Raw genomic sequence first — 24,737 nt, 5'->3', positions numbered from 1 at the left:
GGTGTTTCTCTTTGGCTTGTCAGTAATCTGCCTTTGCTTCCCTTCTACTTATGACTTTGCTCCTTTCCCAGGTGAAGATTCCCCTGCCCCCATCAACTCCATTTATTTAGGTTACATGATTAACTACAGTTCTCCCTTCCTTTTGCGTCTGTTTGCTTCTCGGTGACTTATGTAAGCTACAGCTGTGGTAAATTGTTTTTGGATATCCAACTTGATTCTCACAGTATTCGCTGAGAAGGGAAATGAGCAACTTAAAATACTTTGTCCCCTTAAGCCAAAAGCCTTTCTTGGTAAAACCATTAATTTTACCCAGCAACTTGGTCCACTGTGTGTTTAGATGCCACATAAAACACTTTCAGGTAGCTATCTGTGTCCTGTCCATCCTGAAATTTATGACAAGATCAAGGGGTGTTGGTTAATGTCATCTCACTTCTGTTGTATTTTCTTAAGTATTTGTTTTGCTGAAATGTCAGGGTCTAGGAGTACTTATTTCTATTTTCTTGCTATTTTTTTTCCAAATTAGGCACCTTTAGGTTAGAATCTCATAATGAAGCTATGATCCTTTTGAGCTAAAACTGGATGTGTTATTTCTTTGCACAGCTTGTATTGAGGCAGTAGAGGAGAGTGCAACTAACAGGCCAAAAAGGAGTCCAGTGTTCCTGGCTGAACCTAGTCCACTCATCGAAAACTGGAGCCACATCTGAGTGTTAATTAGACTTTAGCACAAACAATTGGCAGATAAATTACTACTCTATGTAAAGTTGAACATTTTCTACTGCTAAATGAAATGATATTAGAGTGTAGAGGAATTCTCTTCAGCTTGTTTTTTTAAATCTTGGTTTAATTTATTTGTTTGAGATGGGGTCTTTCACTGAACCAGCACTTGCTGTTTTAAATATGACTGGCCAGCAAACCGTGTCAATCCCACTGTCTCTCCCCTCATCCTCCTCACAGCATTGGTGTTACAGAACTGTCCTACCATGCCTGGGTTCTGTTTTGGTGTTGGGCATCTAAACTTGGGTTTTCATGCCTGTCTAGAAAGCAGCTTTCCCGCTGAACACGCAGACCCCTATGCCATGTTCTTTTAGTCCCCATCTAATGAACTTCTTTATTAGCCATTGCTGGCTGTTGCTTTTAGGCTTGCCTGTTCTTGGTTTTCTAAGACCTTGGGTGCATCATTAAGTGACTTATTTGAAATCTTTCCAGTTATCAATATAAATTCTCAGCTATAAATTTCCTCTTAGAATTGCTTTTGTCCTATTCCAAATCATATGGTACATGATGTTCTTATTCCCCTTGACTCTAATAACTTATTTTTAAAAATTTCTTTAGTGGTTCCTTGATCATTCAAGTGTGTATTGCTTCTTACATATTTTTCACAGTTTCTGTATTTTCTCTTGCAGTTGATTTATACCTTCATTCAGTTATGACATGATAAGCACAAAACTCATTTTGATTAATTTTATTTGTCAAGACTTGTTTCATGGACACACCACAAAACATCTGTTTTATTGAACATTCTATGGGTTACCTGGAAGGGAGTGTATCTGAAGCTGTTGGATGAAATACTCTCTATATTTTGGTGAAGTCCATTTGAACTATGGTGTACTTAAGTTCTGAAAGTATTTTGATAATTATTTTGCTTGCCTTTCTATATGTTGATTAAAGTACTGAAGTCACCCACTACTATTGCAGTTAGATCTATCTACATATTTTTGTCCAGTTGTACTTATTTTTATGAATCTGAGTACCTAATATATCATTTGTTAATTTAAGGCTTGTTTTATTTATTCATTCTTATGTATTTATTTTTAAATTTTTCATTTAAGTAAATTTATTCAGATTACATTTCATCTGTTATCCCCTCACTTGTATCTTCCCATTTCCCCTCCCTCCTTCTTTCACCCTATTCCCATCCCCTAGGTCTGTGACAGAAGGGGACCTTGTTCCCCACCATATGATCACAGCCTATCAGGTCTCATCCTGGTAGCCTGCTTACCCTTCCTCTTAGTGTCACCAAGCCTTCCCACCAAGGGGAAGTGGTCAAATAGGGGGCACCAGGGTTCATGTCAAAGTCAGTCCCTACCCTCCACACAATTGTCCATTGGCTATATCTGGAGAGGGGTTCTAGGTTTACTGCATGCATTGCCCTTGGTTGGTACAGTAGTTTGAGCTGACCTGCCTGGGTCCAGATCTGCCAGCCTTAATGGTCTTCTTGTAAGTTTCTAGGACCCTCTGGATCCTTCTATTTCCCCATTCTTCCTTACTTGTCTCACCTAGAGTCCCAACCCAACAGAGATGTCCCTTGGCTTGTTTTATTTTATTTATTTACTGATCCACGTGAGGCCACAGCCAAGCCACTATGTACAGACACAGGGAAGCTTTATTTTTTAGTCCTTTCCTCCTTGGACAATCTTGATCACCTCCTCATTCTTGGCCTGGAAGCGCTCCTCCCAGCATTTCCCTGTTTCCTTGTTCTTAGACCTGAGAGCCTCAGCCTGGTCAGCCAGGAGCTCCTTGTGGACCTTGTCTGCCTTTAGTTTGTGGGTGTGCTCCATGAGCATCTACTTGCTTTGAATTAATTCCCTTTGACCTTCAGGTGCAGGCTGTGATACATATGGTGGTCAATCTTCTTATTCACGGCATCTCCTGAGAAGCCAGCGCAGGATCCTCTCCTTTTTGTCTCAGACATGTTAGTGTTGGTGGGACCCTTCTGCTTCCCTGTGCCCATATGTCTGCCTGTCCATAGAGCCAAGATGTTTTTCCAGCATTGAGCTGGGAATTGACAGTCACAGGCTTCTGGATGATTAGCCCATCATTGATCAGCTTCCTGATTTGCTGACAGGAGCTGGCATTGGCAATTTGGTTGATCTCACTGGGGTCTGACCAGACCTTTTTACCATAGTGGAGGACACTGGAGGCAAGCTTCTTCTGTAGCATGATCATACTCATGGGTGGAGATGCAGCAGCGAAGGCCAGTGTATTACATTTATAACTGTCTCCTGTCTTCTTGATGGATCTATCCTTTCATTAATACACAGTGATCTTCTTTATCACTTCTAAATAAATTTTTGCATGAAGACCATTTTTTAAGATATGAGTTTAGTAATCCTGCCTGTTTTAATTTTTCAGTTGCTTGGCAAATCTCTTCCCATCCTCTCATTTTCAGTTGCTCTATGTCTTTACCAATGAGATGTATTTCTTGCAGACAGCAAATGGTTGGGTCTTATTTAATCTCATCAGCCAGTCTACATCTATTTGGAGTTAAGACGACATGTTTAGGGCTGCGATTGGGAAGGATTTGCTATGACCTTTTGGTTGTTTTTATGGTTGGCTTAATAATGATTTTTGATTTTCCTCTGTATTATAGATTTGCTAGCTTACTTCCTTTACAGAATTTCACATGACTTATAATTTTTCACTCCTCATTTGTTCTTTCCAGTACTCTTCACTTTGAGTGTCTTTCTTTTTCCTCTCTGTGTAGATTTCTTTAGATAGTTTTTCAGTACTTTCTTATCACATATTGCCTTAGTTTTGCACGTATTTTGAAAGATCTTCATTTTCAATAATAACTTTGCTGTATAGAATAATCTTTGCCAGCTTTATTTACATTAGGGGTTTAAAATTTATTGTTTTATACTTTGCATGTCTTTAGGATTTATTTTGAGAGCTGTGAAGGTAGTTTTGTTAATTTGCCTTTTTGAGTGGTTCAATCATTTTAACTACAATATGTCACAAAGTGATTTTTTATGGTTATGTGTTCCAAATGCTTCTGTGCCTAGGTGTGATTTTTCTCTAGCTATGGCAGCATCATTTCATTTAACAGGCTTTATTTTTGAAATTTGAATGTTAACATCTTTATTGGTGACTGGACAGAGTGGCTTTTGTGTGCTAGGCAGGCACCCTGCCACTTAGTTACATCTTCATCCTTATGCCCTTCAAATAAAATATAATGTGATTTTATGCATTTTAACAAAAGGTCTCACTAAATTGCTCAGCTCACATGTATTTGCAATGCAGCCAGCCCTGTATCTGGCAAGTTTAATCTCTTAGACAATTGTGGTGATGCTTGTTTATTTATTTATTTTTGTTGTTGTTTAAAAATAATATTTACTTGTTTTCTCTTTGCTTCCTGATATTTTTACCTGTACTTGGTTTAATCAATTATTGGTGGTTTACATTTTTTTTTACTTTATTAATGTTTTATTTTTCAACATCGTTTTTTTGTTCCCTCAAATCTAATTTTCCTTGTCAAATGTCTTATTGGCATTGCTACTTCCTTATCTAGGTCTTAAATTTACTGATTCATGTCAATCATTTGCTTGTTTATGCCCTCTTTAAAATCAACGATCATTTATGAAATCAGGTGTTTAAGCCACTGCTGGCCACACTTACGGTGGGAGTCTGAGAAGGTTGTCATTCTTTCTAGGGACTTTACAGTCTGCTAATGGCAAAACTAACTGGCACCTTCTGAGTCCACTGGAGACTGGGAAAGGAAAGCTCATGGAGCACTGAAACCTTCCTCAGAAGCCAGTTTTGGGGTTGTCATACCCTCAGAGCTCTGCTCACCCTGCAGGAAGGCATAGGATGTAGACATCTAGTGGTCCCTTAGACCTGGGCATCACAAGTCTCAGTCCCTTGGCTGAAAACCACATGGCTCAGAGCCATCTCCAGAGGGTAAATAGCACCTTGGCTACTGAGTCAGAGTTGTGCATCTCTGAAGTTATGGTATGCTGATGGACTTCATCCCTTGCCATAGACAGTAAATCAGCAAAACATTTTGCTTTTCCCAGCCAGGCTCTCCTACCACCTGAACTTAACAACATATCCACATTCAGGTATCCTCCTTTCTACAACCGCCTCGTACGGCTGTTTCCCATCCAGAGACTGACAGGCAGTCTCCACGATCCCTGACTTGCTTTCAGATCTCCAGAGCAGCTTAGTCTTGAGCAAGCCTCTTTCTAACATGGAACCTGTCTGTATCACACTTTTTTTTTTTTTTTTTAAATTTTTTATTTTTTTTATTAATTTATTCTTGTTACATCTCAATGTTTATCCCATCCCTTGTATCCTCCCATTCCCCCCCCCCCATTTTCCCATTATTCCCCTCCCCTATGACTGATCTTGAGGGGGATTACGTCCCCCTATATATTCTCATAGGGTATCAAGTCTCTTCTTGGCTACTTGCTGTCCTTCCTCTGAGTGCTACCAGGTCTCCCCCTCCAGGGGACATGGTCAAATGTGAGGCACCAGAGTACGTGAGAAAGTCGTATCACACTCTCCACTCAACTGTGGAGAATATTTTGACCATTGGCTAGATCTGGGAAGGGGTTTAAAGTTTACCTCCTGTATTGTCCTTGGCTGGTGCCTTAGTTTGAGCGGGACCCCTGGGCCCAAATCTGCCTATCATATTGTTCTACTTGTAGATTTCTAGGACCCTCTGGATCCTTTTATTTTGCTGTTCTCCCATGCGTCTCTCATTTAGAGTCCCAATAGGATGCCTTCCCCTCTGTCCCAGTTTCCTGGTAAGTGAAGGCTTTCGTGGGACATGCCCCTTGGGCTAGTATGCAGATATAAGTGAGTATATACCATTTGATTTCTTTCTGCTTCTGGGTTAACTCACTCATTATGATCATTTCTAGCTCAATCCATTTATCCACAAATTTTGGGAATTCCTTGTTTTTAATAGCTGAGTAGTATTCCATAGTGTATATGTACCACAGTTTCTTTATCCACTCTTCTACTGAGGGACACTTAGGCTGTTTCCATGTTCTGGCTATTATGAATAAGGCTGCTATGAACATGGTTGAGCAAATTTTCTTGTTGTGTGCTGGAGCATCTTCTGGGTATATTCCAAGGAGTGGAATAGCTGGGTCTTGAGGAAGCCCTATTCCCATTTTTCTGAGATAGCACCAGATAGATTTCCAAAGTGGCTGTACTAGTTTGCATTCCCACCAGCAATGAAGGAGTGTTCCTCTCTCCCCACATCCTCGCCAGCATGTGGTGTCGCTTGAATTTTTGATCTTAGCCATTCTGATGGGTGTAAGATGGAATCTCAGAGTTGTTTTGATTTGCATTTCCCCGATGACTAAGGAGGTTGAGCATTTCTTTAAGTGTTTTCTCAGCCATTTGATACTCCTCTGTTGAGAATTCTCTGTTTAGTTCCAAGCCCCATTTCTCAATTGGGTTATTCGGTTTGGTGGTGTTTAATTTCTTGAGTTCTTTATATATTTTGGATATTAGACCTTTATCAGATGTAGGGTTGGTGAAGATTTTTTCCCAGTCTGTAGGCTGTCGCTTTGTTCTCTTGACAGTGTCTCCTGCCTTACAGAAGCTTCTCAGCCTCATGAGGTCCCATTTATTTATGGTTGACATTAAGGCCTGGCCATTGGTGTTCTCTTAAGGAAGTTGTCTCCTGTGCCAATATGTTCCAGGCTCTTTCCCACTTTTTCTTCTAAGTGGCTTAGTGTCTCTGGTTTTATGTTGAGGTCTTTAATCCACTTGGATTTGAGTTTCGTGCAAGGTGACAAATATGGGTCCAGTTTCATTTTTTTACACATAGACCTCCAGTTAGACCAGCACCATTTGTTTGAAGATGCTATCCTTTTTCCATTGAATGGATTTGGCTTCTTTGTCAAAAATCAAGTGACCATATGTGTGTGGATTCATATCTGGGTCTTCGATTCGATTCCACTGATCAACCAGCCTGTTGCTGTGCCAGTACCATGCTGTCTTAAGTACTATTGCTTTATAGTACAGTTTGAGATCAGGTATGGAGATTCCTCTGGAGCATCTTTTATTGTACAAGATTGTTTTAGCTATTCTGGGTTTTTTGTTTTTCCATATGAAGTTCAGAATTGAACTTTCAATGTCTTTAAAAAATTGTGTAGTTATTTTGATAGGGATTGCATTGAATCTGTAGATTGCTTTTGGTAGGATGGCCATTTTTACTATGTTAATTCTCCCGATCCATGAGCAAGGAAGATCACGCCATCTTCTCAGGTCATCTTCAATCTCTTTCTTCAGAGTTTTGAAATTTTTTTCATACAAGTCCTTCACTTGCTTAGTTAGGGTAACTCCTAGATATTTTATATTGCTTGTGGCTAATGTGAAGGGTGTGGTATTCCTAATTTCTTCCTCTGCAAGCTTGTCATTTGTGTATAGGAAGGCTACAGACTTTTTTGAGTTAATTTTGTATCCAGCCAATTTGCTGAAGGTGTTTTTCAGCCTTAGGAGTTCTCTGGTGGAGTTTTGAGGGTCACTTATGTACACTATCATATCATCTGCAAAGAGGGATAATTTGACTTCCTCCTTTCCCATTTGGATACCCTTGATCTCCTTTTGTTGTCTTATTGCTCTGGCTAGAACTTCGAGTACTATATTGAAGAGATATGGAGAGAGTGGGCAGCCTTGCCTTGTTCCCGATTTGAGAGGAATTTCCTTGAGTATCTCTCCATTTACTTTGATTTTGGCTATTGGCTTGCTGTATATAGCCTTTATTATGTTGAGGAAAGTGCCTTGTATCCCCGATCTCTCTAAAACTTTAAACATGAATGGGTGTTGAATTTTATCAAATGCTTTCTCTGCATCCAAGGAGATGATCATGTGGTTTTTTATTTTCAGTTTGTTTATATGGTGGATTACATGATGGATTTCCGTATATTAAACCATCCCTGCATGCCTGGAATGAAGCCTACTTGGTCATGATGAATGATATCTTTGATGTGCTCCTGTATTCGTTTTGCAAGTATTTTATTAGTATTTTTGCATCTATGTTCATAAGAGAAATTGGTCTGAAATTCTCTTTCTTTGTTGAGTCTTTGTGAGGTTTAGGTATCAATGAGACTATGGCCTCATAGAATGAATTTGGTAATTTTCCATCCATTTCTATCTTTTGGAGTAGCTTGAAAGAGTATCGGTATTAGCTCGCCTTAAAGGTCTGGTAGAATTCTGCACTGAACCATCTGGCCCTGGGCTTTTTTGGTTGGAAGACCATCGATGATTGCTTCTATTTCTGTAGGGGAAATGGGACTATTTAACTTGTTTATCTGTTCTTCATTCAACTTTGGCAAGTGAACTTGATCAAGAAAATCGTCCATTTCCCTTAGATTTTCAAATTTTGTGGCGTATATGCCTTCAAAGTAGGATCTTATGATTCTTTGAATTTCTTCAGTGTCTGTTGTTATGTCTCCCTTTTCATTTCTGATTTTGTTGATTTCAATACTGTCTCTCCGCCTTTTAGTTAGTTTGGCTAATGGTCTGTCTATCTTGTGATTTTCTCAAAGAACCAGCTTTTGGGTTTGTTGATTCTTTGGACTGTTTTCTTAGTTTCTAATTTGTTAATTTCACCCCTGAGTTTGATTATTTCCAGGCGTCTACTCCTCTTGGGTGTTTCTGCTTCTTTTTTTTCTAGGGCTTCCAGTTGTGTTGTTAAGATACTTATGTGCGATGTTTCCAATTTCTTTTTAAAGGCACTTAGTGCTATGAATTTTCCTCTTAGCACTGCTTTCAATGTATCCCACAAATTTGGGTATGTTGTTTCTTCATTTTCATTGAATTTCAGAAACTCCTTGATTTCTTTCTTTATTTCTTCCCTGACCCAGGTGTCATTTAGCAGAGAGTTGTTTAGTTTCCACAAACGTGTAGGCTTTTTGTTATTTCTGTTGTTGTTGAATTGCAGCCTAAGAGCATGGTGATCTGATAGGATACAAGGTATTATTTCAATCCTCTTGTATCTGTTGAGGCTTGCTTTGTGACCTACGATGTGATCAATTTTGGAGAAGGTTCCATGGGGTGCAGAGAAGAAGGTGTATTCTTTCTTGTTTGGGTGAAAGGTTCTATAGATATCTGTTAGATCCATTTGACCATGGCATTGGTTAATGATGTTATTTCTCGGCTTAGTTTCTGTTTCAATGACTTATCCTTCAGTGAGAGTGGGGTGTTGAAGTCTCCCACTATTATTGTGTGGGGATCGATGTGTGGTTTAAGCTTTTTTAGGAGATCTTTTATATATGTGGGTTGCCCTTGTATTGGGAGCATAGATGTTCAGAATTGTGATGTCATCTTGGTTGACTTTACCTTTGATGAGTATGAAGTGTCCTTCCTCATCCCTTTTGATTAATTTTGGTTGAAAGTCTATTTTGTTCGATACTAAAATGGCTACACCTGCTTGCTTCTTGTGACCATTTGCTTGGAATATTTTTTCCCAACCTTTTACCCTGAGGTAATGCCTTTCATTATGGGTGAGATGTGTTTCTTGGATGCAGAAGAATGTTGGGTCTTGTTTATGTACCCATTCAGTTAGTCTGTGTCTTTTTATTGGAGAATTGAGGCCATTGATGTTGAGAGATATTAATGACCAGTGACTGTTAAGAGTCTTAATTTTGATGTTGTTTCCAGTCGAGCGTTTGTGTAGTTGTGTTTTTGCCATGGGATAGTTATCTATTTCCTGGGTAGTTTTGGTTGTAGCTTGACCTTTGGGATGGAGTTTTCCTTCTAGTACCTTCTGTAAAGCTGGGTTTGTGGATAGGTACTGTTTGAATTTGTTTTTGTCATGGAATATTTTGTTTTCTCCATCAATGGTTATTGATAATTTTTCCTGGTAAAGTAGTCTGGCCTGGCATCTGTGGTCTCTTAGGGTTTGCAGGATCTCTGTCCAGGCCCTTCTGGCTTTTATGGTCTCTGCTGAGAAGTCAGGTGTAATTCTGATAGGTTTACCATTAAATGTTATTTGGCCCTTTTCCCTTGCAGCTTTTAATATTTTTTCTTTGTTCTGCATGTTTGTGTTTTGATTATTATGTGGCGGGCAGTTTTTCTTTTCTGGTCAATCTATTTGGTGTTCTGTAGGCCTCTTGTATGTTTATAGGCATCTCTTCTTTAGATTGGGGAAATTTTCTTCTATGATTTTGTTGAGAATAGTTTCTGGGCCCTGGAGTCTGATGTCTTCTCTTCTTCAATGCCTATTATCCTCAGATTTCTTCTTTTCATGGTGTCCTTAATTTCTTGGATGTTTTGTGTCAGGAGTTTTCCAGATTTGGCATTTCTTTAATGGTTGATTCAATATCTGTGATTGTATCTTCTAGCCTGAGATTCGTTCTTCCATCTCTTGGATTCTGTTAGAAAAGCTCACCTCTGTGTTGCTCGCCTTCTTTTCTGAGGTCTCACGTTCTCGTTTTTCTTCTGTCTGTGTGTTTATCATTGAATCCATTTTCATTTTCAGATCTTGAACTGATTTTTTTATTTCTTTCATCTGATTTTTTGTATATTCCTGAGTTTCTTTCCATTGCTTCTTTATAGGTCTTCAGAGCTTGAACCGTTTTAGTTATTTCTTTCATCTGGTTGTTTGCATTTTCCTGCAATTTTTCCAGTTCCACTCTATGTGCTTCTTTTATGTCTCTCACCTGTTTGTCTGCGTCTTCCTGCATTTGATTACGAATTTTATTTGTTTCCTCCATTATCATCCTCATTACTAAGGATTTGAGGTCGTTTTCTTGTATTTCCGTTGTATTTGAGTTCTCTGGGTGGTTTTCTTTGGGATAGCTGGAAACTGGAGACGCCATGTTGTTTTGGGGTTTTTTGCGTATGCTTTTTCGTTGTCCTTTAGACATCTTGCCGTCTTTGCTTTTGTTGGGTAGCTTCCAGAGTTGAATGGAGGGTGTCTGACGATAGATTCACTTGTTTTCTTACGATTTCCCTAGGCTGCGAGCTCAAAGCTTCACTGGTGTGGATGTTAGGAGGTTAGCCCTGTTGTTCTGGTCTCTCACAGCCAGTGATCCTCAGTCCCCCTCTGCTGTGGATCCTGCAATTGTTCTGGGTCTCTGAATGAGCGTTGGGTCAGGCCAAGGTATCCACAGCCTTCTGTGTCCCTGCCAAGTCCAGCAGGAGCACTGGGACCGAACCACGGGCAGAACTCAGCTAGATTCTCAGGGACTGAACCGTCTGCCAAGCTCAGCTAGGGATTTTGGGCCCAAAATTCACACAGGGTCCAGCCAGAATTTTTGGGCTGGGACTACGCACCAAGCTCCACTAGGGCCTTTTGGCCCAAAGTGCGTGCTGTGGTCAGTTATTGACTCAGGGCCCGAACTGACCACCAATCTCAGCCAGGAATTCTGGATTCAAACTGCACACTGTGTCCAACCAGAGTCTTAGAGCTGGTGGAACCGAGAGCTCTGTCCAGCCTGTGCCACAGCAGGAGAACTGCGGCTGCTCTGAGTTAGCGCCAGTGGTGGAACAAGTGCTCCGCCCGGACTGTGTCACCGCAGGGGAGCTGCCGCTGAGCTGAGGTGGTGCCTAGGATGGAACTGAGCACGTCACCAAGCCGCGCCACAGCAGGAGAACTGCGGCTGCTCTGAGTTGCGCCAGTGGTGGAACAAGTGCTTCCGCCCAGACTGTGTTACCGCAGGGGAGCTGCCGCTGAGCTGAGGTGGTGCCTAGGATGGAACCGAGCACGTCACCAAGCCTGCACCACAGCAGGAGAACTGCGGCTGCTCTGAGTTAGCGCCAGTGGTTGGAACAAGTGCTCCGCCCGGACTGTGTCACCGCAGGGGAGCTGCCGCTGAGCCGAGGTGGTGCCTAGGATGGAACCGAGCAACGTCACCAAGCCTGCGCCACAGCAGGAGAACTGCGGCTGCTCTGAGTTAGCGCCAGTGCTGGAACAAGTGCTCCGCCCGGACTGTGTCACCGCAGGGGAGCTGCCGCTGAGCTGAGGTGGGTGCCTAGGATGGAACCGAGCACGTCACCAAGCCTGCGCCACAGCAGGAGAACTGCGGCTGCTCTGAGTTAGCGCCTGTGGTGAAACCAAGTGCTCCGCCCAGACTGTGTCACCGCAGGGGAGCTGCCGCTGAGCTGAGGTGGTGCCTAGTGTGGAGCAGCGTGCTCAACTAAGCCTGCGCCACAGCAGGGGAGCTATGGCCACGCTGAGTTAGTGCCTCAGGCAGAATTGTTTGCTGGGCCGGGCCAATACCCGGGACTCTGGGGCCGAACTGTCCGCCAAGTCCAGGCTCCACTCGACCCAAATCCTGCCCCGAGTCCCCTCTCCCGCAGCAATTCCCACCAGCCACCACACCAATCGCCTCCACCTGAAGGCTATGAGCTGCAAACCTCAGCCGCCGCTGCTGGTGCCGCTGGTGCTGCTGCCTCTGCCGCTGCCGCTCCGATCAGAGAAAAACCACACTCCTCCCGTGTGCAGGGGCACGCAGGTCCTCCGCACCCTGGTCCCTCCGAACCGTGGAGCACTCCTGCTGCCGTGATGTTCGGACCTCCGTGTTCCTGGCTCAGGAATCTGTGCACTTTCCTGAATTGTTCACTGGAGCCTCCAAACGCGGTCCACACTGCTCGCCGCCATCTTGGATTCGTCTGTATCACACTTGAAGATAAGGGCTTCCAAAGTGGATTTCTTCCCTATTTTGGCCTCACATGAAGGTAAAATTACTGAAAATAGACCGCTTATTTTTAAGGATTGTGAGAACTTTTGTTTCTCCTGTGGCTAGCACTGTGAATGTCCCCCACCAAGACCACCTGGGTCACACAAGGCTATGGCCTTTGCTTCCTTCCTGGGCACAGGGCTAGACTATAGCTTACTAATGTCACCGTTTTCACCACACAGCCATCAGTTTCTCTGCACCTTTTGGCTTTCTTATCATCTTTTTCATTTCTGTTGCTCAATTTCTCCTCATGTCCCCAGAATAGAGCCTGTCCCCTTTGTTACCCAGATCTGTTATTTCACACAGTTGTATAATGCACTTTGAGTCCTCCGTCTTACCCCATTGCTTGTTCTTCTTGGAACTCATCCCGCAGGTAACTGTCATTAGTTGACTACATTTTTTATGATTTGATGAAGCCAGGAAAAATGTGTCACATACACTAGATATCTGGCAACACTTCACAATTGTATGAACAGAGCACCTATAATGAGGAAAATGTGTTGCTGTGGCTGCTAGCTTCTCTCCCCAATGCCTTCTGTTTTCCCAGTGGACTTCATTGTGGTGAAATCCCCTTGTCACAGCCTGTGCGAGTTCGCCACACAAGGCGACATGCTCTGTCCAGGCATTTATCTATCCATGCACTGGAATGTCCATCTCAGCAGCGGTGTTGATGAATTCCTGAGTATTTGTGATCTGTGGGTTTTCTTTTTTGAAAGGGAGACATTTTTACTGTGATAATTATACAGACTCTATTCCAGAGGGAGAAAAATGAGAGCTGTGGTGTTTTTGCAGCTGCTTTCTATGAACAGTTTGAGAGTGTAGGACTCCAATCTGCTTCTTAAACTCTTGTTATTTTATTTGTGGCTCTTTCTGAGATTTTATGAGCTATGCATGAGTTGACCAGCATGGATATAATGAGAAACAGGCTATAATAGCCCAACTGAGTTTTTTCTTTTTCTTTTCTTTTTTTTTTTTAAGAAAGAAAGTCTTCTGTAGATATTCCTTCCAGATCCTAAAATCTATTACCCCTAAGGATGACTGGGACATAGTTGCCACGGTGTTTACTCAGTGGCCCCAAATAACAGATGGACAATGTATGAATGACATTCTAGAATCCCACAAAAGTCTAACCTTTCATAATCTTACATGTAACCGAAGACCTGACAAGATCAAAGATGAGCGCCAGCAGATACAGAGATAGTAAAATCCCACATTCATACTAACTTTTAGTCTGATTTGGCCTCTTTTGGAGTGTGGCTCTGAGCTGGCTTGACAAAATGTCTCCTGGTTTCTATTTACACACAGCTAAGTGCTGCGGCTGTGTGGTCTGGCTCCACTGAAGTGCAGTTAGAACTGTGGATGAAACTGTAAGCTTGAGGCTACACGATTGAACCTGATATGAGGGTTATTGATGGGTTTCACTTTTCTCCTCAGGGTCCACAGCGCTATGGGATGTCTAATTCTAGCTCTGTGGGGTCTCTAATTCTTGCTCTCTTGGGTGGAGCCTCATGTTCACTCACCACTCAGGTTCTTGCTGAAATTAATTAGTTATGCATGTTCAGTCTCCACTACAGGATGCTTCTGTAAAATACTCTATATTCTAAGAATGGATCTGGAATGTAGCTGGAAGCAAAGTAGACATTTTTCATGATAACTTGGAATGTTGAGCAACTCCATGGAGCATTTAAGAAAGGTTGGTGTGGATGTCGACCAGATAGTAGGATTTAATGTACCTGTGAGTTGATGGTGTTAAGCTGTTTAATAAACAACACAAAATGAGAATCAAGATTCTTACATCTAAGTGGTGTCCCAAGCTTGTTGCACTCATGACATTGCTTAATACGAACCACATGCCTGTGATTTGTATTCTGTAGAACAACAGCTCTTGAGAAAGAAATGACTTTTTTTTTTTTTTTTTTTTTTTTTTTTCTCTCACTTGTCCCAGTGTACCACTGCAATGCTTAGTGACAGTTTTGGCTATGACTCCTGGTATATGCAGGTTGGTGGTTGGCTGCAAGAGACATTTAGTGAGTATAGCCCTGGGATATTTTTTAAACATCTTATCGAATGCAGAATAGTCTCCATCTAGCCCAGAAATGACCTTACCTGGACCCAAATGTCCCTGCCATCATGTTGAGAAATTCCAGATCAGAGATTATTAGGAAGTAGTCTTGACTGTTGCTCTTAATGAATTTGTATGTTTGGTGGGGGAGGAAGCTTGCAGACATTGACATTTTTTCATGTAAATAGACATTTCTGTGTTTATTCTGAGTCAAGTTAAACCTTAGCATAATCTATGAGTGATGATAATTCTATCAAGAGTGACAACCACCAGATTGAGGATGAATTATCTGCTCATATCACAGTGTCTAGTCTGTGTATCTAAGTTGAGAGTTAGTAGATTGCTCATGTCTTATCTTGACTTCTAGGCTGTATATCACTTGACTCAATTGAGAATAGATTGCTCATGTCTTGGCTTCTAGTATAGATTGCTCATGTCTTGGCTTCTAGTCTATACACCACTTATTGTTTCTGCTTCTTTTTTTTCCTAGGCCTTCTAGATGGGTCATTAAGTTGCCTATATGAGATGTGTCCAATCTCTTTACCAAGGCACTTAGTGGTATGAATTTTCCTTTGAGCATTGATTTCAATGTGTCCCATACATTTGGGTATGTTGTACCTTCATTTTCACTGAATTTTAGGAAGTCCTTAATTTCTTTTCAAATTTTGTCCCTGAGTCAGTTGTCAGTGCATAGAGAATTGTTCACTTTCCATATGTGTGTAGGCTATTTTGTTATTTCTGTTGCTGTTGAAGTCCAGCTTTAGTCCATGGTGGACTACAAGTATTATTTCAATCTTCTTGTATCTGTTGAGGCTTTGTGACCTACTATATGGTCAATTTTGGAGAAGGTTCCATGAGGTGCGGAGAAGAAGGTACAATCTTTTGTGTTTGGTTGAAAAGTTCTGTAGATATCTGTTACATCTATTTGATCATGACACCAATTAGTGTCATTATTTGTCAGTTCAGCTTCTGTTTCACTGGCCTATCCTTTGGTGAAAATGGGGTGTTGAAGTCTCCCGCTATTTGTATGTGTGGATGAAAGTGTAGTTTAAGCTTTATTAATGTTTCTTTTACAAATGTAGGTGCCCTTGTATTGGGGATGTAGGTGTTCAGAATTGTGATGTCGTCTTGATTGGATTTTCCTTTGATGAGTATGAAGTGTCCTTACTCATCTCTTTTGATTAATTTTGGTTGAAAGTCTATTTTATTAGGTATTAGAATGGCTAAACCAGCTTGCTTCTTATGTCCATTTGCTTGGAATACCTTTTTCTAGCCTTTTGTCCTGAGGTAATGTCTACCATTGTGGCTGAGATGTGTTTCTTGAATGCAATAGAATGTTGGGTCTTGTTTATGCATCCATTATGTTAGTCTTTGTCTTTTTATTAGAGAGTTAAGGCCATTGATGTTGAGAGATATTAATGACCAGTGACTGTTAAGTGCCTTGATTTAGATGCTGGTTGTGGTAGAGTATTTTTCTGGTTATATTCTGCTACAATGAAGCTATCCATTTCCTGTGTTATCTTGGTTGTAGTTTGTCACTTTGGGTTGCAGTTTTCCTTCTAGTAACTTCTGTAGGGCTTGATTTGTGGATAAATACTGTTCAAATTTGTTTTTTATCATGTAATATCTTGTTTTCTCCATCAAAGGTTATTGAAAGTTTTGCTGGGTTTAGTAGTCTGGACTGGCATCTGTGGTCTCTTAGGTTTCGCAAGATGTCTGTGCAGGCTTTTCTGGATTTTATGGTCTCTGCTGAGAAGTCGGGTATAATTCTGATAGATTTGCCATTATATGTTATTTGGCCTTTTTCTCCTGTAACTTTTAATATTTTTTTTTTGTCGTGTACATTTTGTGTTTTGTTTATTATGTGGCAGGAAGATTTTCTTTTCTGGCCTATTCTATTTGGTGTTCTACAGGCCTTGTATGTTTATATGCATCTCTTTCTTTAAATTGTGGAGATTTTCTTCTATGATTTTGTTGAAAATATTTTCTGGACCTTGGAGCCAGGCATCTTTTTTCTCAGTCCTTATTATTCCATTATTAGGTTTTGTCTTTTGATGGTGTCCTTGATTTCTTGGATGTTTTGTGTCAGGAATTTTTCAGACTTAACATTCTCTTTGATGGTTGCATCAAATTCTTTTATTGTATCTTCTACACTTGAGATTCTTTCCTCCATCTCTTGAATTCTGTTAGTGAAGCTTACCTCTGTATTTCTTGTTTTCTTCTCTAAGTTCTCTTGTTCCTGGCTTTCTTCTGTTTGTGATTTTATTATTACTTCCAGTTTCATCTTCAGGTCTTGAACCATTTTATAGATTTCCTTCATTTGATTATTTGCATTTTCATGAATTTCTTCCAATGATTTCTTCATTTCCTCTCTGTAGGCTTCTATCATAGCCTCTCTAATGTCCTCAATCTGTTTGGCTGCATCTTCTTGTATTTGTTTATGGATTTTATTTGTTTCCTCCATTATCATCTTCATTACTAAGGATTTGAGGTGCTTTAATTGCGTTTAAGTTCCCAGGGTTGAATTCTTTGGGATAATTGTGTTCTGGAGATGCCATATTATTCTGGCTTTTGTTGTTTGTGTTTTTATGCTGGCCTTCAGTCATCTTGCTGTTTCTGACACTGGGAGGTAGTTTCTGATGTCCTTCACTGGTTGTTGAGAACACTATGTTGGTGAGTGTCTATAGGTAGATACCCCTCACCTGTGGGGATCAGAGAACCTTTCTCTGGATTAGGCAGGTGACCTGGTTTCAGCTCTGGTGGACTTTGCTCCACACCCTGGGCTCCCCACTGGGCCAGCAGAGGCTGGTGCTGGTGCTGTGCAGCCCAAGATTCAGTCCAAGATAGTGTAGGTACTATCTGCTTTGGCTGGGCCTTGGAAACCCTGCCCTCAGTCACAGGGGCCCTGGGGCCTTGGTTCAGTCCATCAGAGAGTGTGGATACTACCCACTGACTTGTAGCTGTTGGCTAGGCTTCTGCCCTTTCCTGTTCTGGCCTTGGGACCTTGGTTCAGTCTGCCTGAGAGTGCAGGAGCCACTGCTTGCTTAAGTTTCTGCCCATTCCTGGTCAGACTATGGTGCCTTAGTTCAGCAGCTGGAGAACATGTTCAGAGCTGTGTTTCCCCTGCCCCCCAACCTGCCCACCCCACCCCCCGCCACTTGCATGGGCCCTGGATCCCTCTGTGGACTGGAGGGGGTGTGATCTGAAGTCAGATCTATAGATCTGTCCCAAGTCCACACTCATAGCTTGCCCATGGGTGAGCAGACACAGACAGAGTAGGTGCTGTGTAACCCATTGTTCATTCAGAGAGAGAGTGCAGGTATAGCTCAGTAGGTAACGCGGGCTTTGGAGATCCTGCCATGGCCACAGGACTGTGGGGCCTTCTGTGGGCTGGCTGGCTGGTCTGAGGTCAGATCCATAGGTTCTCCCCTGAGTCAGCAGCTCTAGATGCTGGTGCTTCACTACCCACAGTTCAATCCCAGACACAGAGTCCAAGATATAAAGCACAGCTGCAGCTCGCAGGTGGATATGCAGCCAGTCTCTGGGGACTTGGTGCTCATCCTCAGTGGATCAGTTGGATGGCCCAAGGCCAGACCCACCTGTGCTGTGTACCCTGTGGATCCCTCTCACCCAGGGATCTCCAGGTCTTGTGGTCTGTAACTACCAGCCCAGACCCTAGGCTCCATCTTGCTGCTCAGACACTGTATGTAGTCAGCGCTGCTATCTTGGATCCCTCCCAGAAGACCATTCTCATTGACTAGCCTTAGCAAGCACTTACTTCTGGTGTGGAATTCTGTGTTGTTGGTCTATATCATATCCTTATGCCAATATATTAGCTCTTTTTTTCTTTTTAAAAATTTTGTTAAACTTATTCATTTATTAATTTTATATCCTAATTACAACCCCCTCCCTCCTCTCCTCATAGTTCCATCCTCCTGATGTCTTCTTCCTTTCCTCCCTCCCCTTCTCCTCAGAAAGAGGAAGCTCCCCTGACAAACCCACCCCAGCACATCAAGTGGCACCAGGACTAAGCACATCCTCTTTCATTGAGGTCAGGTAAGGCAGCCCAACTAGGGGAAAGTGATCCAAAAGCAGGCAACAAAGTCTATACCAGATACAACCCCTGATCCACTTACTAGGGGACCCACATGAAGACCAAGCTGCCCATCAGTTATGTATGTGTTGTGGGCTTTGGTTGGTGCTTAAGTCTCTTTAAGCTACTATGGGCTCAGATTAGTTGAAAATGTTGGTTTTCTTGAGGCATTCTTGTCTCTTCTAGGACTGTCTATCCTTCCCCTGATTCCCGCACAAGACTCTCCAGACTTCACCTAATATTTGGCTATGGATCTCAGCATCTGTTTCGATAACCTGCTGGGTGAAGCCTCTCAGCAGACAGTTATGCTAAGCTTTTGTCTGCAAGAATAGCAGAGCAACATTAATAGCTTCAGGGATTAACTCTCTCCTATGGGGTGGGTCTCAGGTTGGGCCAGTCATTGGCTGGCCATTCTCTCAATCTCTGCTCCATCCTCTATCCCTGCACATCATCTAGGCAGGGTAGAGTTTTGGTCGAAAGTTTTGTGGGTGGGTTGGTGTCTCCCTACTTCCACTGGAAGTCCTGCCTGTCTAAGAGGTGTCTTAACCTTCAATCTCTATGTCCCCTGCATCTAGGAGTCTCATCAGCTCGAGTCACTCCATATTCTCCCATGAGCGTACTCTGTCATATGTCTCCAGATTGTCTCAGAGATGTCCTCCCCATCTTGGTTTCCTTTCTCTCTCCCAGACTTCTCTCCTCCCACCCTTGCTCTCCCCATATCTAATCCCTACCCTCATTCCCTTCCCCATACCCTCTCACATCCAGTTCCCTCTCTTTGTACACTTTCAACGTCCTTTCTATTTCCCCTTCTCAGTGGGATTCAAGCATCCTTCTTATTATTTTTTTTATTAATTTATTCTTGTTACATCTCAATGTTTATCCCATCCCTTGTATCCTCCCATTCCTCCCCCTCCCACCCCCATTTTCCCATTATTCCCCTCCCCTATGACTGTTCCTGAGGGGGATTACCTCCCCCTGTATATTCTCATAGGGTATCAAGTCTCTTCTTGGCTACTTGCTGTCCTTCCTCTGAGTGCCACCAGGTCTCCCCCTCCAGGGGACATGGTAAAATGTGAGGCACCAGAGTACGTGAGAAAGTCGTATCACATTCTCCACTCAACTGTGGAGAATATTCTGACCATTGGCTAGATCTGGGTAGGGGTTTAAAGTTTACCTCCTGTATTGTCCTTGGCTGGTGCCTTAGTTTGAGTGGGACCCCTGGGCCCAAATCTGCCTATCATATTGTTCTACTTGTAGATTTCTAGGACCCTCTGTATCCTTTTATTTTGCTATTCTCCCATGCGTCTCTCATTTAGAGTCCCAATAGGATGCCTTCCCCTCTGTCCCAGTTTCCTGGTAAGTGAAGGCTTTCGTGGGACATGCCCCTTGGGCTAGTATCAAGCATCCTTCTTGGACCTTCTTTGTTACTTAGCTTCTTTGGGTTTGCGGATCATAGTATGATTATCCTGTACCACATGGCTAATATCCATTTATAAGTGACTATATACCATGTACTGGGTCTGGGTTATCTCACTCAGGATGACCTTTACTAGTTCTATCCATTTGCCAGAAAATTGCACAATTTCTTTGTTTCTAATAGCTGAATAGCATTCCATTGTGTATTTCATTTTCTCTATCCATTCTTCAGTTGAAGAACATCTGAGTTGTTTCCAGTTTCTGGAGATTATGAGTAAAGCTGCAATTAAAATAGCTAAGCATATATCCTTATGGTATAGTGTAGCATCTTTTGGGTATATTTCCAGGAGCAGTATAGCTGGGTCTTCAGATGGAACTATTCCCAATTTTCTGAAAAAGCAGATTGATTTCCAAAGTCATTATACAAGCTTGCATTCCCACCAGCAATGATGGAGTGTTCTCCTTGCTCCACATCCTCTCCAGCATGTGCTGACACCTGAGTTTTTGATCTTAGCCATTTTGACAGGTATAAGATGGAATCACAGAGTAATTTTGATTTGCATTTTTGTAATTTTGATTTGCAATTTCTGATGATTAAGGATGTTGAACACCTTTTTAAGTGCTTCTCAGCCATTAGTTTACTCTGTTGAGAATTCTCTGTATGCCATTTTTTGTTTGGGTTATTTGGTTTGTTGTTGTTTAATTTCTTGAGTTCTTTATATATTTTGGGAATTAGCTCTCTGTCAGGTGTAGGGTTGGTGGAGAGATTTTCTTTCCCACTCCCTAGCCTGCTGTTTTGTCCTATTGATGGTGTCCTTTGTTTTATAGAAGCTTTTCAGTTTTATGAGGTCCCGTTTATTAACTGTTGATCTTAGTGCCTGAGCTGTTGGTGTTCTGTTCAGGAAATTGTCTCTTGGGCCAAAGAGCTCAAAGATATTCTCCACTTTCTCTTCTAATAGATTTGGTGTATACAGTTTTATGTAGAGGTCTTTGATCTACTTGGACTTGAGTTTTGTGCAGGGTGATAAATATGGATCTATTTAATTCTAGCTCTTTTGATTACTGGGGCTTTGTGGAGTTGAGAGAGAATACTATCTTTGTTTTTCATTTGTTTTCATTGACTAGATCTGTTTTCAGATTCTTATTTCCTTTCTATGCTATATTGTATGTGGTGGGGGCACATAACTGTGAATAGGAGGGAATATAGATTAGAAAATTTTTACTTTTTATAGAGTGGGAAGGATATTGAAGGCAATAGGAAAAATATAAAATAGTAGATATGATAAAAGATAATTTCTCAAGAAAAGACTTGTAGTACTCAGAACAAATCAGAATTCTGAGAATTTGCTAGTGGGACAGACCTAATTGTGTTGTTGAGGTAAACTTTAATATAAATGAAAGAATAGAAAACCACTTTAAAATCTATTGTTATCATATTTTTTCCAAACAGTCTTCTTGATCATTTGAATACATATCTATATGATAGAATATTGGCTCTATGTTTTCCTTCTTCATTTCTTTCTCGATGTACAGGCTCAGGTGCACCATTAATAATATGCCTCATGCTTTGTTATAAACTGACAGTGTGATATTGCTGGCTCATGATTTGCAAAACCTTTTCACTGAGGCTTCTGGATTCTTTGACTGTGCTGTTACATCTGCTAACATCTCTGGTGCTGAATGTTGATGACTTGGTTAAGGATAGTCAGTGTCTCTGTTTGACAACCACAGTTGGTACAGTAGGTGCTGAGATACCCAAATAAGGAGTCTCCCATCAAACTGACCACATCTGAGCACAGCAGGAGGCACAGCTTTCCTTCATTTCTCATCTTGCCTCTTACTCAAGTGCAGAAAAGCTAGGAAATAGCAAGGTGAGGAAATGAAACTTTAATGCCAAAACCAAACATTAAATAATTGTGTTGGTTTAAAGTGAACAAAATAAAAGATTCCTTCAAAGAAGCTGACAGAAATTTCTTCTATATTTGCTAACTTTTATTGATTTATTGAGCATGACAATGTTGACTAAGACTAATACATAGAAAGATCTCTTAAATGCTAGATCAAGACTGGCTGCTGTATTAGTTTATGATGTAGTCTTGTTAATGTGGTCATAATGTGGCAGAAATTATCCTTTTATTGTCTCTTAGGTAGTTATCAGAATGCTTGTAGTTAGTGACTACATATCAAACAGTGATGCTCTGTTGTAAGTCATTTTTCCTCCTGATGCTCTGTTGTAAGTCATTTTTCCTCCTGGCCCTAAGCTCCTGGAATAAAGACTTGTGAGACTCAAATGTGTTTACAAACACCTAGGCCATATACCTAGCCTCTTCTCTGATTAGATCATAACTTAATATTTCATTTATTCTAATCTACATTCTGCCTCATGGCTGGTTATCTCTGCTCAGGTAACACGTCTCTGTCTTCCTTATATCTTCCTGAGGGACTCTCCTACACCTGGCTGTATCCCAAAGTCCTTTCTGACAGGTGTCCCATCTTCTATTTCCTGTGTCAGCTATAGGCCATTAGCTTTTTATTGACACCTGATGTGTCCATACAGATGTAGAGATTCTTTCTACAATACTCAGCCAACTTAACATACCCTTTGCTCTCAAGAACTGGACAAGTTTGGCTCAACATCCATTCTTATTTCCCTTAAATATTTTGGATTTCTTGATAATGATACAGTTTGTATCATCATTAAATAGAAATCTATTGTGACAAGTAGATGCAACTTTATTACCATTTATCTTTTTTATTACTTTCTAAAGTGCCTTATAATAGCTCTCCCAGAATTGGAATGTATTGCAAAATCAAAGAACTTCCAGCCAACCAAATTACTTGATTGTTAAGGGAATTCAATAAATCAGTTCCATGAAGGGAGGCTTGCATCTGGGTGTGGGATTGGAGATGAAGTTAGTTTTTCTGGAAGCAGAGGCAGAACAAGATTTCCTTATGATAGTGAGATGGTTGCCCAAAGGAAGAGATACTAAACATGTTTTTTCAGGGACAAGTTTTTTTTTTATATTAGCTTAATGAATTATATTTTGTTTTTTTCTTAATGAAAATTTATATGTAATTTTATATCAACTAGAAATAAGCACAGACAAAAACTAGACATGTTACATGTTACTGTAATAACGTTTTTGCATTTGAATGTCAGTGTCTGATCCCGAGCAGTGACATTTCCTTCTTTGCTCCCAGTCTTCACATTCTTTTCTAGTATACCTAGATGTTTTCAGAAATAAGCCTCTCTTGCTATATTTTTAAAGCTATATTGTCATTACAGATGCATAGTAAAACCTTAGGAAATAAGCAGTTAATCGCTTGGGTTGCCAAAGCTTAGATTACAGAGAAAGGAGAGAGCGATGTGGTCCTTGTGCGCTTGTTACTTCTATTTGGGTGCAGTAGACAGGTGTTAAAAATCCAGTTACATATGCAGTGACACAGTGTGTTAAATGCTGGAAGAGGAAAGAACTGGAGATGAAGACACTTACTTATATGAAGAAGTGGAGGGAGTCTGTCTCTCTGAGACAGTGCCCTGGACTTAGTAGTGAGGATGTCGAAGGAAATCAGATTGGAAGCCTGACAGTGCAGTAAGTGCTCCAGATAATGCACTGAACTGTAAGAAATCAGATGCAAAGACAAATTTTGAAGATGGGAGCTCAGAGCTGTGGTATCTGCAGGAAGAGGCACCTGAAATCTGTTCATGTGTGGACAGCTCAGCCTGTAGTGCTCCATCCAGTGCTCCCTCCATGCTTAGATGAAGGCTGTGATCTCCCTTGTGAGCCAAATCGGAGAAAAAGAAGCTGTATTCATCATGGGCAGGTCTTGCAAAGAGGACCGTGTAGCTGAAACTTGTCCCCCACAGACTCAGGCTACACTTGTGACCTTCATCGTTCGCCCCAGAAAACTGAATAGTGACAGGACGGTGTTTTCTCAGAGAAATCTGCTGATTTCTCGGCAATTAGTACAGCGTTTGACACATGGTAGATGCACAATACACAGTTTTTGACATCTGTGAGACACATTGGAGAGTAGCTCGGCGCCTTCCTTTCCGTGAAAAACAGTCATGTTCAGAAAAGCACAGCTTTCTGTCTGTGGCCTGGCTCTTGTTTTGGCTTACTGTAGGTCTCATAAAGGACGAAAGGAAACCTTTTTATTACTTCTGAAAAATCTTCCTTTCCACTGCTTTCTATTAGGTGTGGTGGAAAAAAATCCAAGTTCCTAGTCTCTTGAGATCTTATAAAGAATCTAAATGGTTGAGCAGACACAGGGAGCTCTGAGGCACTTTAAATGCTTGGCCATGCATGTCCCGAATGCCTTTCTGTATACCTCTGCAGGCTGGGGCTGCATTATCTATCGTGGATGCCGCCCACCTTTGGAACCAGTGGACTCTAAGCCAACCTCCTCTCCTCATCCACCAGCCGTGGAATTTTCTCTAGAGCCAAGAAGACCCATTGAAAGCCAGTGTAAGGGCATTGGTTCAAAGCTCTCTTTAAATGTTTAACCGTTTTTGTCAGTCCATTTGAAGTTTGGAAAGTATGGGCAACAGCATTTGCATATATAATTTATAAGGCCTAGTATCTTGCACTTTGGCACAGTTTTGTGTGGCTGTCACTCACCACTTACATAAGACTTATGGGAAAGTACTTTTGAGGTGGTTTTAAAAATGAAGCCTCTGTTTTCAGAGACAAATAGTTCCAGGATTTCATCACACAGATCTTCCTGCTTTATGGCTTCAGCT

General features: G+C 41.5%; 1 protein-coding gene and 1 pseudogene across 2 annotated transcripts in view; both read right to left on the bottom strand.

The window, feature by feature from the left end:
- The window catches only part of Fubp1 (far upstream element binding protein 1), a 909,332-nt gene that overhangs the window by 283,263 nt on the left and 601,332 nt on the right, over positions 1-24,737 (bottom strand). The gene's annotated exons all lie outside the window — the stretch shown is intronic.
- Positions 2,384-2,952, bottom strand: LOC127206692 (60S ribosomal protein L19-like; annotated as a pseudogene).

The sequence above is a fragment of the Acomys russatus genome, chromosome 23 (assembly GCF_903995435.1).
Source record: "Acomys russatus chromosome 23, mAcoRus1.1, whole genome shotgun sequence".
Taxonomy (NCBI): Eukaryota; Metazoa; Chordata; class Mammalia; order Rodentia; family Muridae; genus Acomys; species Acomys russatus.
Note: the sequence above shows the minus strand (reverse complement) of the source record. Positions and strands in the feature narration are given on the sequence as shown.